This window comes from Mauremys reevesii, linkage group 5 (assembly GCF_016161935.1).
Source record: "Mauremys reevesii isolate NIE-2019 linkage group 5, ASM1616193v1, whole genome shotgun sequence".
NCBI lineage: Eukaryota > Metazoa > Chordata > Testudines > Geoemydidae > Mauremys > Mauremys reevesii.
In genome coordinates this window covers 92,275,372-92,291,046 of record NC_052627.1, presented here as the reverse complement: position 1 = coordinate 92,291,046, position 15,675 = coordinate 92,275,372, and the positions used below count along the sequence as shown (strand labels likewise).

At 37.9% G+C, this 15,675-nt stretch overlaps 1 protein-coding gene across 4 annotated transcripts in view; it reads right to left on the bottom strand.

Moving 5' to 3' along the window:
• Nucleotides 1–15,675, bottom strand: part of GABRG1 (gamma-aminobutyric acid type A receptor subunit gamma1) — a 73,171-nt gene that overhangs the window by 29,105 nt on the left and 28,391 nt on the right. The window lies entirely within an intron of this gene.

Here is a 15,675-nt window from a genome sequence, read left to right as displayed (position 1 = left end):
TTGGGCTTGATCTCTGGTAAATTCATTTGCATGTGTGTAGGTTCTTTTATTGTTTTTAATAGGTTTTCTGTGCAGTGCTTTCACCTTAAGAATGAATGTGCTTGCTTATAAAAGACTTTGGGGTAACTTATAACTGCTGGCAATTATGCTGTTCATAGCCTTTGAAGAGAAAGCAAAGTGCAGATGCTGGCTTGCTGTGGACATCACAACACAGTCAGGGAACTGTGCATCCTGGAAAAAAACTTTGTTGAGGAGGGAGTGAAATGTTGGTCACTGCCCAAGAGAGGTGACAGCTGAGGAGCCAGGAGCCTAGAGTCAGTGCTCGTGAGGGACCATGGAGGGGAATACAAGTGCAGTTGCCCTGAACTTTGACATATGTTTTCAGAAGTGCCTTGAGAGGGCAGAGATGACAAGGCAGGCAAACCAAGGAGAGGATTCCAGGGCTAATGGGATGAATGGAAGAAAACACAGAAAAGAGCGGTAGGAAAAGAGCCCAGGGGAAAACAAAATATCAGCTGAATAATTATAACATAACACACTTGGAACAAGTTATGTCTATAACAGTTAGGGTGACCAGATGTCCCGAGTTTATAGGGACAGTCCCGATTTTGGGTCTTTTTCTTATATAGGCTCCTATTACCCCCACTCCCGTCCCAATTTTTCACATTTGCGATCTGGTCACCCTAATAACAGTTTAAAGATGTTAAGTAACTGATACTGGGAAAGACAGTGACTTGCCCTTTTATGTCATGAATGGGAAGAAGGGAATATAAGAACTGCCCCACTGCCCCACCCTGTGAAGAGGTCTATGGGTCTACGTGTGTGGAGAATGCTCTGCCTCTATTCTCTTCCCCCTCCCTTGCCCCATATGCCAACCTGCACAGCTGAGCTAGCATGAGGGTGGCATAACAGTAAAAGTTACTGACCCTGTGAATCAAGGACTGGAGATCAAGGAAGGAATGATTACCCTCCGTGTCACTGTTCTTTTCCTGGAGTGGAATAGCTATTTGGCCCCTTACATAGGGTGAAACAAGTATCAATCATATCCACAATCTGGTCAGAAATTGCAAAGACTTTAAACACAATTACAATTTGAAGTGTCTCTGTTTTCTGAAAAATCGCTCTGCCAATAAGTCATTGTGGAACTTTGCTTATTGTCCTTGAGTGATTTCCTGTTCAAAAATTATCAGTGTATAAGGAAAAGGGTGGGAGGGAGGAGACTGGGGGCCTGTAACTGCTAATCATGAAGACTGACCTGGGATTATCTGGATCTAAAAGTCTGATTTATTTCCTGACAGCTACTAACACCAGCAGTTGTGGTTCCAGAGGTCAAATTAGGCCACCGGTTATGTCTGTGCAACCCCTTTGTCTTTAAATTTTGCCTTCAAAACAGAGCCTGACTCTCCATTTGCCTGTGCTTTGTGTAGTCAGCTACAGCAGTTCAAAGTGGATGCAAAATGCTGCCAAGTCAGAATGGCAGGCAGCCTTTGGCACTCACTCTGCACTGGTGTAAATGATCATACAAAACAATGGAGAACTTCCCCACCCTCCTCAAGTGACTTCAATGGGCTGCACAAGTTTAATTGAAACTGAGTAAGTAATTCTTTTGAAGACACATAAGAAAACAACAGACTCCAGCTCCTTCTTCTAGAGCTGCCTCTGCAGCATTATCAGGAGTAAAAAGTAGTCACTAGGTGAGTGAATCAGCAGATGATGTTTTCAATATACAAAAGGAGCAGACCAGGAGAGTAAGAAGGTGCCATTTTAAATATTCACTTTTCACAGCAGAGCTGCAAAAAAGAAATATGTCAAAGTAACATTACAGTCAAACCCTCCAAAGCAGGAAAATTTCAAGCAACCACACAACATTTACCACCCCAACAAATTAAGGTTAAAAAGGAAGAAAAACTGCTAGACGATTTTGAAGAAAAACGGGGTTTCCAGCAAGGGAACAGCTGAACCAAGCCAGCTGCTTATATTATCTTACATTTTAGCTCTGGATACCAGTTCTAGACATAGTCATAAATTGCACAGGTACTTAACTATTCCCCCTTTTTAAAAAATGGCACAACTTTGCTAACACCTTGAATGCGGCATTTACCCTTTTCAAATACAACCTAATGCATAAAATATAATACAACAAAATTAATAATCAGTTGCTGAATAGTTCACTGCTGTGCAACATTGGACCCAATTCCATGGATCCGTGAGAGAAGGATGGCAGAGAGGAGGCCCTCCACATGAAACTCACTCCCTTTCTCTGCCACCTCCAAAGCATTCTAATCTTTCCTCATCTGCACCGAGAGACCGCTATTCTTGAGAATCCATAACATGTTCTCTGGCTGCATTTCTTTTCTATGGAGCTTTCAAGAGGTTTTTTGGTGCAACAACCAGTACTGAAGACTGTGGTAAGGAGAGGTAGGAAGAGAAAGACCAGAGAAAGATCCTGCTTCTGGTGTTGGCCTGATATCTGCACTGATCTTAGTGGATTCATGAATTCTGGAAGATGAAACCGCTACCTATTTCATTCCCTATTTCCTGAAGGAACTGTCATTTCTCTACAAGAGGGAGAAGTCTGGCTCCTAAAATTTGCTGAATAAGTGTGGCAGTTCCTATGGTCTGAATCAGACCCAACATCCATCTAGTCCAATATCCTGTCTGCAGTGCTCGCCACAACCAGATGATTGAAGGTCTTAGCGTGTGTAGAAACTAATAGTTTACTTCTGTACTACCCAGCTGAACAGTATTTTAGATTTATAATATACTTCTTTACTGCAAAATCTCTCTCCAGATGATTATTTCATCTTTCTTATTTTGGTACAGAAAGTTACATTTAACAATTCTATCACTTCTTCCATTAGTCTTTCATCACACCTTTTGCCTTTCAGTGCCACAACGTTAAAATAAAAAATGATATACTGCTTTCTCTTTGAAATGAAACGAGTGATAAAATAGCCATGCAAACTAAAACTGATTTAATCTATGGCCACAGCAAAATGTGTGCTCATTCACATTTAGCCTCAAATTATACCTAGGGCTCAATGACCATGACACATGTTATCTTATATTTGCCATTTGATTAGACACTGAACTCTTTAGAACGCTGCTCTCCCATGACTTGAATAAAGAGCTAGCCTGCCTAATTATTTAAAGCTTACCTCAATTTTTCTCCATCTCTTTTCACCTGTGGCACAAATATTATTCTGCAACACTGTATCATAATTCAAAGTGGAGAAAATAATAAATAGTGATGGATGACCATCAAGCAGCCAGATTGTGAATGGTTGAGCAATTACTCAGCTGAGTAGTCCCAATGAAAAAAAAAATCAATCAATAATAAAAAGTAACTGCACTAAGAAAATCAGGAACAGTCACTACATGGTATTTAAATTAGACAACTCCTGAGATCTGTCACAATTTCAAATAGCAAATGAAAAAAAAATATGCATAGTCAGCATTCAAGTACAGCTAGATACTTGACTTTTTGTTGAAAGGGCCTGAGAAAAGGAAACAGACCCTGCTCTGTGATGTTCTATGTGCATGTAACTAATTCTGCAAAAAAAGTTATTGCACAGGTTGTAAACCAGCTATTGCATCTGAACAACATCAATTCTGAGGCCTAACTACAATCACTGTGATGGAAACTATGTGCCATTCCAGCATGCTGAGGAGTACAGTGACTCCAAAGAGTAAGTAAAATCCAGCAAAAAAGGAAACTGTTTCTTAATTTTTTTCTAGTAGTCTCATAACTGATTTTCTATTCCACAATACAAGGGTGTATTAAAGAGTAATGTGTAGCAAAGTGGGTCTGTCATGCTAGTGGCAACATACTAATTGGAGCGTATTTTATATGGAAAACAGGAAATTAAGAGTAAAAATATCCTGATTATTTATGGGACAAACACAAATACAACCATATTTCCCTAAGCCAAAACTCCAAGAAATAGCATAAGACTTGCTTCAGCCAAAGTCTGAGATGAAGACTCAGCAAAGGTCTGGAGTGCAGCTTGCTTCAAACGAACTGCAGAGATGAAGAAGAAAACCCATTTGATTCATCTCAGCTCAGTTCTCTCTAGAGGTCATTGCCCTCTTTGGTTGATTCTGGCTGAAAACTTAAACTGAAAGAAAGAGTTTTCAAGAAAAAGAGAGAAATTTTTTTTATTCTTCTTCAGGAAAGTTAAAGAAAATATACTGGCATTCTGTCCTTATCAATAAGGAGAGATATTACTAAATTCCACAGACACAGTTTGGTGTGGGGATAAAAGGGTTAAGCGATCAGGGCAGTCAAATACAAAATAGTGAAAATATGAGCTAAGAGGAAGGAATGCATGGAATAAAGCTATCAGCATTAGCTGCTTTATCAGCATCTCACCAGCATGGTGTCCGTGAGCACTTATTTTCTCTCTCTCTCTCTCTCTCTCTCTCTCTCACACACACACACACACACACACCTCTCTACCTGCATGTAAGCAAGGGCTTTCAAGCAAGATCTCCAGTATTAAAATATTTAGCAGTCTTTCATTTATAGCTACTCTAACAAAAGTTCTAAAATTTGGCTGCTCTCTTTGGTGAGTTATTTTAAAGCCTCCCTTTTTAAAACCTATGGGAACTGCTTCAGGCTTAGCAATGGATTCATCAACAGCAGATCCCCACGCCTGGGACCGAAGCTGAAATTAAATTACTTGTTTCAGCAAACACTTTTGGTTATTTCCTTAGGGCCCTTAGGCCAGATCTGGGAAGCCCAATGAGTCGCAATACATTTTGACCTACAAATCTGACATTTTTTTATATTGTGTTGATGGGGAGGAGAAGCAGCTGGGGCTTGTAGGAACTTTACTGAACAGAACACAGTTTCATCAGTGGTTGGAAATTTTAAACCAATCAGATAATTCCCATTAACAGATCTTACTATAGGCTGTCATGTGAGTATATGCCAGGCCAATGGAAATAATACCGCAATGACATGTTCACAAGAAGTGTACAGAAAAAGTCTATTTGACTCCCTAAATTGTAATAATACAGCAGATAAATTCATATTCTTTGTTATTACATCTGGTGTACACACTAATCTGGGCCATTATGAATGTGAAAAAACAGACAAGTGGTTGTATAAATAAATAAATAAGAGTTATTTTGACTCGTCTGTATAAATTAGAGACTACTAATAAAAATCATGACTGTTAATTATTTTTCTACCTAAAATATTTATTAGAGCACTTCCTGAAATTATGGCACTTGAGAGTTTGGGTTTTATTTATTTGTTTTAAACACACAGGAGTTCCCTTGCTGAAAGTGATGCATTGCTTTTCATTTAAACATAAGTATGCCCACTGTTGCCATTCCTATAAAAACCTCAAAGAAATGAAAGAGAAGACTAATCAGGCAAACAGCATCATAAGGTGAAAATACACAAAGAGCCATGGGGTGAATGTCAATAAGGGCTAGGGTTCAACTTCCCTTTTTCTGGTTGACATCAGTGACCTGTAAACCTGAGTAAATGCACCTCTGACTTCTTGAGTTACACCCATTATCATATAATTAGAGAGGGTACGTCTACACTACGGGATTATTCCGAATTTACATAAACCGGTTTAACAAAACAAATTGTATAAAATCTTTCTGGAGCATTGCACTGTGGGTAGCTACTGCATGCTTTTTTTTGCATGATAGCAGAGATGGTTATCAGCCATATTGTACCATCTACCATACCATAAATTGTAAAATAAGATGGGCATGGCTAGTCCTTTGCACTGTTCCATTTGTATCTAAAATAGAATCGGTCCTGCCCTAGAATATGGGCAAGTGTACTAGAGAACCACTGTATCAGAGAGCACTGCTGCTCTGTGTCAGATCCTGCATATTATGAGCTGTTGTGTGATGAAGTAATAAAGAATGCAGGAATACTTGTTAGTGAAAATGAGGCAATTGAATCATGATGATGGTTATCAGCCATATTGTACCATACTGCCCCATGTGCCAATAGGCTGATGATGATTTGTACCATCAGCCATCCATAGACTGCAGGAACTGTCTATGGCATCTGTCTGGAGATATTTAAAAATGATTTTGAATTTCATGCGGGAGCTCTTTCTTTATTTTTTTTTTAACTGCATCACCACCCCAGGCCAGAGACTCGAGCAGCCCAATCATCCATAATTGAGCTGAAGGTACAAAGATGTGGGTGCAAATTTTAAGGGAACAAATTGCACAAGATTCAATTATGCTGTAAAATCTCAAAAATGCTTCAACATTCATTTTGAGGTAACCTCTATTAAAATGAGATTTGATCTATAATGTACAGATATTTATTGATACTTCAAAAAAAAGAAATCTAATTAAATTATTTTATGCTAAGCCAACAAAAAAAAAACTGTTTGAAGTAAAATGTCATTGATGCACTTTCCACAGCACCTAAAACAAAACATGGTAATAAGAATGTATAAGACTCAACCAAAAGTAATAAGCAAAGAAAAAGAAATAAAAAAAACAAGTACTTACTGTAAGCATCTGTGGAGCACAAATGCAACCACAATGAGAAATCATCACTTCTTGATTAGAGTAGTATGTATACATGATGGCATAAACACAGTCTTTCTTCTAAGGATCTCAAAGTGTATTTTAAATGTTAATTAGGCAAGATGAACTGTAAAAGTAACTCTTGCATGATAATGTGAAAACCTAACAGACAGAAATTAAGTTTGATAGGATGAGTCTCACAGCTCGAACACAACATCAAAAGGCAATATTTGCACAGGAAGGCTAGGAAGTAGTAATAATGTATAGGGATATATTTTGAAAAATATCTACTGTCTAATTGACAATGCAGGGGATAGCTCAGAAAGTGTTAAAAATGGTACAAGAAATGAAAGATAGTGAGTCTGTCCTACAGATCACCAAGAAAGGGGCTGATCTGAAATCACACAAAAAATTACCACAGTGCAGCCAAGTAGCCTGGGGGTGGGGGAGAATTGGATAGAAGAAGGGGAGGGGAGTGAAGACTATGAAGAGGGACATATGGTCTTGTATAGAATTAGCAGAATTTGATACTTATGTTTAATAGCAGATATTAAAACATGGTTTAAAAAGGCAGCAGATTTCCAGGTGGAATTCCATTTCCCAAAATTGTATCTTTCCATTAATAATTTCAAATACTTTTAAAAAAGATATAGGTAATAGTGTAGATATACATTGATAATTGAAATATATATCAAATATTGGAAAGCCAGGAAACATTAATACACCAAAACAAAAACCCTCTAAGTCTTTGGTGATGGTTTGGCCATTCACATTTTTGTTTTGTCTAAGATAGCATGAGCCAAATTTTCGGCTTGTATACATACAGCATACTCCACTGAAGTCAATGGAGTTATATTAGTTTATATCAGTGGAGGATCTAGCACCATATATTTGTTAATTATCCATTGATCGTTTTAGATATGGAAAAACTAAGCCAACTGTGGTTTAAACAGCAGAGTTATATTATAGACAGTCAAAACTGAGCTGGTTGGATATATATGACTTAAAATTTCACTACAGCATAAAGTTGCCTAGGTATACAGTGTTAAAAATGACAAAAGCCATACATCAAAGGATTCATAGATGACATGCACAAATCAGGGTATTCTTTCCACTGAAGGGCATTTTAAAAAAAACTTTGTGGAACCATAAATAGATCAACTCCTGTAGATAGTAAGTCTGTTAAGAGACAATTGCCCACATGCTCAGTGGTGGCTGAGAAGAGCACAATGTTATTTGGGAGAGGGATGCAAAGGTGACATTGCCATTCTGGGCCAGTTCTAGTTCAATCCATGAAAGCTGCTTTAGCCTGTGCCAACTGTCCAAAGGTTCCCTTAGAGACACTTCCTTTCCTTTTCTCTCCCAGCCACACCCCTTGCACCAGCCATGGGAAGAGGGACTGGCATAGGATCTGCTATTCCATACCACATAACTGGAAGATCCTCATATACTGCGGTAATCTTCCTATATGTGGATATGAAAGTTTTGCGTTACTTTACAATAGCTGTGATGTGAGGCAAAGCAACTGCAATGCAAGATCTGGAGCAATAAATTGAATCTACTGTGAAATACCCAAATGCCTGTACAGAAAATGTGAAGTAAACTGATATTTGTTCAGTACTGTGTATGTTTATAGGGCCATGTGAAATTATAAAATAACAGTGATTAATAATTTAATACTAATAGGCATATGGATTCTAAAGTTACGTACATTTCAAAGCAAAGCACAATTCAACTGCCAAGCTTACTAAAATAGTATTTAGACATCTGCTTACTCATTGTTTACATATATATAGATATATAATTTCAGCAAACATCAAATATACATGTGGATAACAAATCAGCTATCACACATAATGCTGACAGGAACAAAAATATTAAAAATCCACCTTTCCTTATTAAGAAAAGTAAATTGAAAAAACTGTATTCTGTTAGCTCAATTCAAAGAGGGACTAGAGCTTTAAAAGCTGAGGGGGTTTCCAGAGCTGAGCAAAGGTTGCCACTGCTGACCTGACCTGAGAGTAGAGCATCATGGGAGACATACTGTCATAGGAGAAAAACTACAGAGAGAATTGTATACAATATGCAACTAGAAGCCACACAAGTTGTTTGGATTCAGTGATCTAGAAGTTTAGAATCCTCACCCCAAATTCTAATTTACATATATGGGTACAGGTTATATGCACATCTGTACCTGTGAATCTTAGTAAGCCTCATTCACCACCACCCTTTTCTGTCCCTCACCATGCTAAACCAAGAGATTCTACTGACTGTGGCATGTTCCTCTTAGACATCATTGCACTCCAACCACCAAGCAAAGCTGCCAAGCAAAGCTTCAGGAATTGGCTCACTCTCAATGTCTGTTCAGTTCACAAACCCATCATGAGCCAAAACCTGGTGGGTTCACATAGCTCTGGAAATAGATGACGAGTTGCTGTGCTCGCACAGTTATTTATTATATATTTCTTGTGTGTCTTACCTGGAACTATAATTTACTTTTTAAGAATAGGTTTAGGGCACTACACCATATAGATATATTTATTTAGAATAGATTTGTCCACTTTTCCTACATGTGTTTCAGCTCCTCCTGGAGATGATTCCACCAGTGTGTCAATAAGACTAGTTACATGTGTAAACTGAAGTACTTTCCTAAAGCATATGCAGGATCAGGCCCTTACTCCCTACAACTAATAGAAATAGCTACAGTACCTCTCTCCAAGTATCACTCTTTATTTATACTGGTCACTTTACATTAATTAAATAGAACTCTTAATTCAATAACATCCAGTTTCAATTACAATTAAGTGATGCAATATTAGGTGTTACATTTTTCAGCATAGGAATAATGAATGTCTATGGTAATGTACTTTCTGACCACCAAGACTGTTTCTATTCTGATGTGTTTAATGTACATTGTATGATACTTTAACTGAATTTTAACAGAACAAATTTCTGTTCTTTAAAAGGTGTAAAAAGGGAAAGTAACTGAAATCCTGTGTCACATTCCCAATGCACCAAACTACAAAGCATCCTATACTAGGACAAATAAAGGGCAATGCTTAGTAATCTATATCAGGGCATTTATACCTTACCAGCCACAGGGAAATGAGCCTCACCAACATTTTCAAATGAAGTATTGCTTCTGAGTGGAATAAAAATGGCATTTAAAAATTGATATTTAAAAGTAACCATCAGCAAGTACTACAGATCAAAGTAATGAATGGTGCAATAAGATGAGAAAAACCAAGCCTTACAACTGCTCATGCCATTCCCTATGCCTAGTGAAGCAACGTTTGATGTACCGTGTGAATCTTTGATGTATCCAGTGCTTTTGCTACCTTATTAAAAATAATGGTGCTTTGCTTCAAAGTATGGCTGTTAGCTTGCTGTAACAGGAGCCTTCAATGGATAACTAGCAAGAGTCACACAGAAGTTACACAAGCTAAAAAAAAGAGAGAGTCAAGTTCAGGAATAATAAGGAAATGAAACTGTAAGACTGAAGTATAATTACAGGAATGTATTCTAGTCAGAAGTTCTACAACCAAAAATCCATGAATATACTTTAAAAGTTGAATAAATAGTGCCATCTTGATTGACATTCAAGAAAAAATAACCACTACACTAAAACAGAAGCAGATCCAAAACTGTTACCTAAATATTAAAGATGTGGGAGTCAGCCAAGATAGAGAGATTTTTCTTTTTTATACAGTTTTAATCAAAAATATGTAAGCAAAAAGTTTTTTCCACAATCATTATGTGCACTTTCCATTAGTGAGTAACTATACAATCTCATTAAAGTGTCCCCTGTCTTTATTACCCCATTCTCTCTCCATTATTTGTTTCCCCTCCATAGTATCCTGTGTGAAACTAGACGGTGAATAATTCAGGGGCAGGGATCATATGTGATTTATCTGTGTTGTGAAGTGCCTAGAATGCCTTTTGGCTCTGTAAAATAACTGCATTTCCTAACTATGGAACTTTTCCTGTATTCCTTCCCCCAAAACTGGAACATTACTGCAATGTGAATATGCATTGATTTTAATGTGAGTTTTGAATTAACAAAAATTACAGGACGTCAAGGATGGTATAAAAGAAGTATGAGGAGCTTGTCATGCCTCTCTTCAATCACCATAACATGCCTCTTGCATGGCCTCTCCAAAACTGAGAAGCAAGGGATTGCCACAGTTCCACTACATGCAGGAAAGGACAGGGAAAGTCTTTGCTCGGGAACTTGTATCACCTGCACACTTTGGAGCAGTGCTACACAAAAGCTCACTCCATGGAGAGAGACAGAGCAGAGATAGCCAGCAAAGTCCATAGACTATGCAGATCCACTAGATTCATAGCCGATTCCACTACTTCAAACTGGTACTAGTAGACATGATGTGGCTCTGTACCTGGCTCCTGTCTGGGTGGAGAAGGAAAGGATTCCATCATTTGAAACCCCTATGTGGATCTACAAATAGATGGGCTTGCATGGGGATAAGAACAGGAAGCTCATTGTGTGATCTGGACTTAAGTTCTATGCTGATAGGACCTGTGCCTCAGCAGAACTTACTGCTGTAACCAGGGCATGGGTCATTCAAAATGCTCTTTGCCATATCTTGTGTGTCTACTGTATGATGCCAAAGACTAGACAGATTTGTCCATGTACAGTACAGGTAAAGTATTTACTCAAGCACCTGGTGTCTGTAGATACTCACAGACCATATGGTGTCTGAAAACACCGTTTAGGCACACAAGAATGATTATCATGTCCACACCATTTAAAATTTGTGTAGAATTTTAGTAAATTAAATCCTGGCAGCCAACACCTACAAAATAGTGCAATCAAAGACAAATTCTACCAAATATCTCACATACACTTACAGACTCTTTTTTCATGCAAGTATAAATGTGTTCATCAGGTAGAAGAAGTGGGGGACAAAGACTAAAATCAGAAAGGTAATTGATTTGCTCTTCATAATATACATCCTATCAAACTAGCTCAGAAACAGCAGCTCATACGATATACTACTTCAGTGTTATATTCTGTTACAAAAAAGCTGTTTCTGACTATATTTTGTCATACGACCAGACTAAATAATAGGACACCACAACTTTCCAAAATAAGTTATTTATAAATATTGTCATGAATTATGCCTTCCAATTTTAGTGGTTTTACAATAATGTCTTTAAAATATTATAAACTCCCCTCCCCTGCCATCCCCCTTTTGCTTTGCAGAGTAGACTAATTGCTTATACAGTGGAAACAATGAAACTGATGATATACAAACTGTTGTCAAAATGTACAAACTAGAAATGATACAGAAGTTATTTTGCTTTAATCTCTTTAGGGTAGTAGTATAATATGTTACATGTAACAATAAGTGTATATATGGAAGAGGTGCAATTTCTTCATTTGTGTGTTCTTTACATCTGTGTACCACTAAGTTACAGAAGGTTTTGAAAAATTGTCCAATTTTATTGAATTCACATATTTTACACCACTAGAGCACAACCAGCAGTCTACATGCAGCTCAACTTGGTGCTTCTTGTGGTCAATGATCAGCCCATTTTCATTGCACTAAATACCAAAAGCACTTTAAAAGGCTTTAGAAGATAAGGTACTACCATACTTTTCAGAAGCTATAACAACATCTTATCAATTCAAATATGGATTGTACACTTCAAAGCTACAAAGTATTTTTAAAGCATCCTCCAAACACCAATCTAACTGCAGTATATTAGCACCCAAAACCTGGAGACTTACTGGCTGAAAAAACTGTAGAATTTTGGGTGTTTAACTTGAAATCAGTAGTTGAAAGAAAAATCTGCTTCCCTGTTAACTCCTTCCTAACAGAAGTGAAATCTGCCACTCACTGCATAGCAGAGGCTGACAAAAAAGCCAACAGATGCCCTGAGAGTACAAAGTGGAGACTTGTCTTCAACTCGGCACATTAGAGTCTTCCTTCACATTGAAATCAACCTAGTCCAGGAGAAGAGATATCCGCTTTACCTAATCATGGCCTGGAGTATGGAATGATGATGAATGAGATGTTTGTGTGAGGAGAGGGAGAATGGCGAAACCAGGAGAGGGAACTAAGCATTTTATTGGTTTTAGGACAGAAGGAAAGAGAAAAAGAGTCATGAAAGAAGAACAGTGGCAGATTAAGAGAGAAAAGGTAGTAACAACTAAAAAGAAAAATCAAGATTATTATATTTTATTTATGCCAGATAAAGCATTATGGGAGACATTACAGCAACTCAGATAAAGTTGTGTAAATATACTTGCAATGTAATGTCCATGGGTGGGTCAATAGAGGTGAGGATCAAACCTGTGAACTTTAGACCTGAAACAATGAGCCTCTGTTATCTGCACTGAAAAGTAAGGTTATAGCAGGCTCATCAACCTCAGCCACCAATAGAGGGAGACAAAGGACCACAGAGCAGATGTGGGTTACATATTTGTGAAACAGTGTTGCCCTTACACCTCTGCATTTTCCCAGTTTTATACTTTCTATTATAACAACATATTTTCCTTTTTTTTAATACAATTGCACATTTTTAGATGTATATTTCTCTATTTCACTGAGGATGTAAATGTTTGACTGAATTATATATTCATGTAAACTTATGCAAGAAACCCAAAAGGCAAAGGCTTATGGATGATCAATAAACCAGACTTCATGAGAGAAAATAAAGTCAGTAATAAACTTCCACACTGTACTTATTTGCTCATATTTGAAGATCTTAAAGTAATATATCTTTGGCACCCAGTGTTCCACTTATGACTAAGTGATTTGCAAAGAAAGTGAAATATCTTATTGAAGATTCTTACCTGTAAAATATCATCAGTTTGGAAAAATGAAAGGTTTTGAAATGAAATGACTTATTTGGCATAAGTATCTGAACCTAGTAAAATCACCTTCCCTAATAAGCATGCAACACTTGATAGCAAAGAGAATTCCATGAATATTTGCAAGAACTAACTGAATATGAAACACTGGTGTTTACAACAGGATATGTAATTTGATGCCTTATGGGTGTCTTTCTAAACTTCTGGCTACAGTGCTTCCATATCTGTGATATTTAGTTCTCCCTTGATTTTAAAAATGTATGGGGAACAAAAGGGCTTTGATTTTTTTTTTTTTTGGTGGGGTGGATTTGTCTGTCTCCAGTATCAGTAGTTTTTCCTTTCATAATAAGCTTTTTTTTTAAAATGAAATGCATGATATCTGACCCGAAGCCATACACCATCAGTATATTTCATAAACAAAAGAGGATGGAGATTTTAATTTATTTCATATAAATACGTGAGCCTATAGTTGACATGGACCAAATTGCAACATTCTCCCCACCTACCTTTACACTGGTCAGCGGTTATTCACATGGACAGTTGCATTGACTTCAGTGGGAGTACTCTAGCTAGTAACTACTCAACAATATGAGTAAGAAGATCATAATCTGGGCCCAAAGTAGAAAAAATACAACGTTAACATAGGCGATTTCTTCAGGGCCAGACTGTGATACCCTTACTCCACTAACACACACCTTACTCCACTAAGTAGCCCCACTGACTGCAATGGGACTGCTCATGGTGTGAAATACTATTGAACTAGTAGCAAGCATCTATCATAATCTGGCCCAATAAGAGCACTGACAGATGAACAAATACAGAAGGCGGGGAAGGGGTTATAAAGTCATGCAGTTTGAGGCTAGAAGGGACCACCAGGCCATCTATTCTGACCTCCTGTACATTACAGGCCACCAACACCACATCCAGTATCTGCACACTAAACCCAACAACTGAAATTAGATTGCTGTCCACTGATGCTAGTGTTTGACAGAAGAGGCTGCTATTATTTGCTACACCCTTGGACAGGTGGCTGCTTAGCCACATATGCTGTTGCCACAATGAACTGTTTCAGGGACTGCCGAGGGAAACTAGGTGTGGGGAGTGGAGGTGAAAGGAGGCCGCAATAGGCAGACAGATGGGGTTGCAGAAGCTTGCTACAGGGAGGTTGGAGATCAGATAGCTTTCCACTTCCCCACTGCTCCTCTGCTCTCCCCTCTCAGGGGCTTTTCACTTATTCCTTCCCATATAGCTCTGACAGTACCTGCAGTTCATGCCAGAGGCCTTTGGGCTTGTAAGGCTGTAGGGTAAAATATATATCCTTGGCCATAGGTCATACCATCTACTTTAGGTTATTCTAAGGCACCTATTACCTTGGTATGTAAGCAACGCAGACATTTCCTGCTTTTTGAGAGCTTGTGTTCAGATAGACCACGATAAATCATTATGTGCAAAAACACTGGACCTCTTTATAATCATTTAAGGTAAACATTTATAAAAAGCTCAGAAACTTCTAACACTGCAATGTGCACGTTCTTTACCTTTTTAAGTACTCACATGCTGTATGAATGCAAGAGTTTGTCTGATGCAGGACATGTGTGTATGAGGGTAGAGGGTACAATGAGATGACCTCATCCATGCATAGGGGCCAGACCCATGAACTTGAGGACAGAGATTGTGAGTGCAAGGATTGCTAAAAGCTCATCTTATCAGGAGCAAAAGCCAATAGAGAGGACTCTTTTGCAGGGGATGGCATCCACTAACTCCTTTTTAAGCTGCCAATATTTTTCATGAGAAACTACACACATTGTAAAAGTAAAATAATGCAAATAGTTGAAGAAACTGCTTATAACCAATATGAATCTAGAATGCTGTTACTTCAGTCTTTTACAAAATAGTTCCTTTTAAATAGTTCTCCAGCTGGTGTACATCAGCATACCCCGTTGAAATCAATTGAGACACACCAACATATACCAATGGGAGAAGGCCTGGTGAGACTACATAAGAGTTGTAAGAACAGCCAAAAAATGAAGTTTCATATTTCTCCCGCTCTCCATCCCTATGAAAATTACTCCATAAAACTACTGTTAATTCACAAATGCCAGCTCAACTCTTATTTTTCTTCATGAATTAAGATTTGAACTGGTGAATACTAAAATATTGGACTAGATCCTTAGCTAGTGTAAACCAGCAAAGCTCCATTGACTTTAGTGAACTACCCTGATTTATCTCAGCTGAAAAGCTGATGCATTATGTTTGGTAGATCATGGGGTTTTATTTTTCATTAATTACCATTTTTTGGTGATGGATTTTAATAAGAAAAC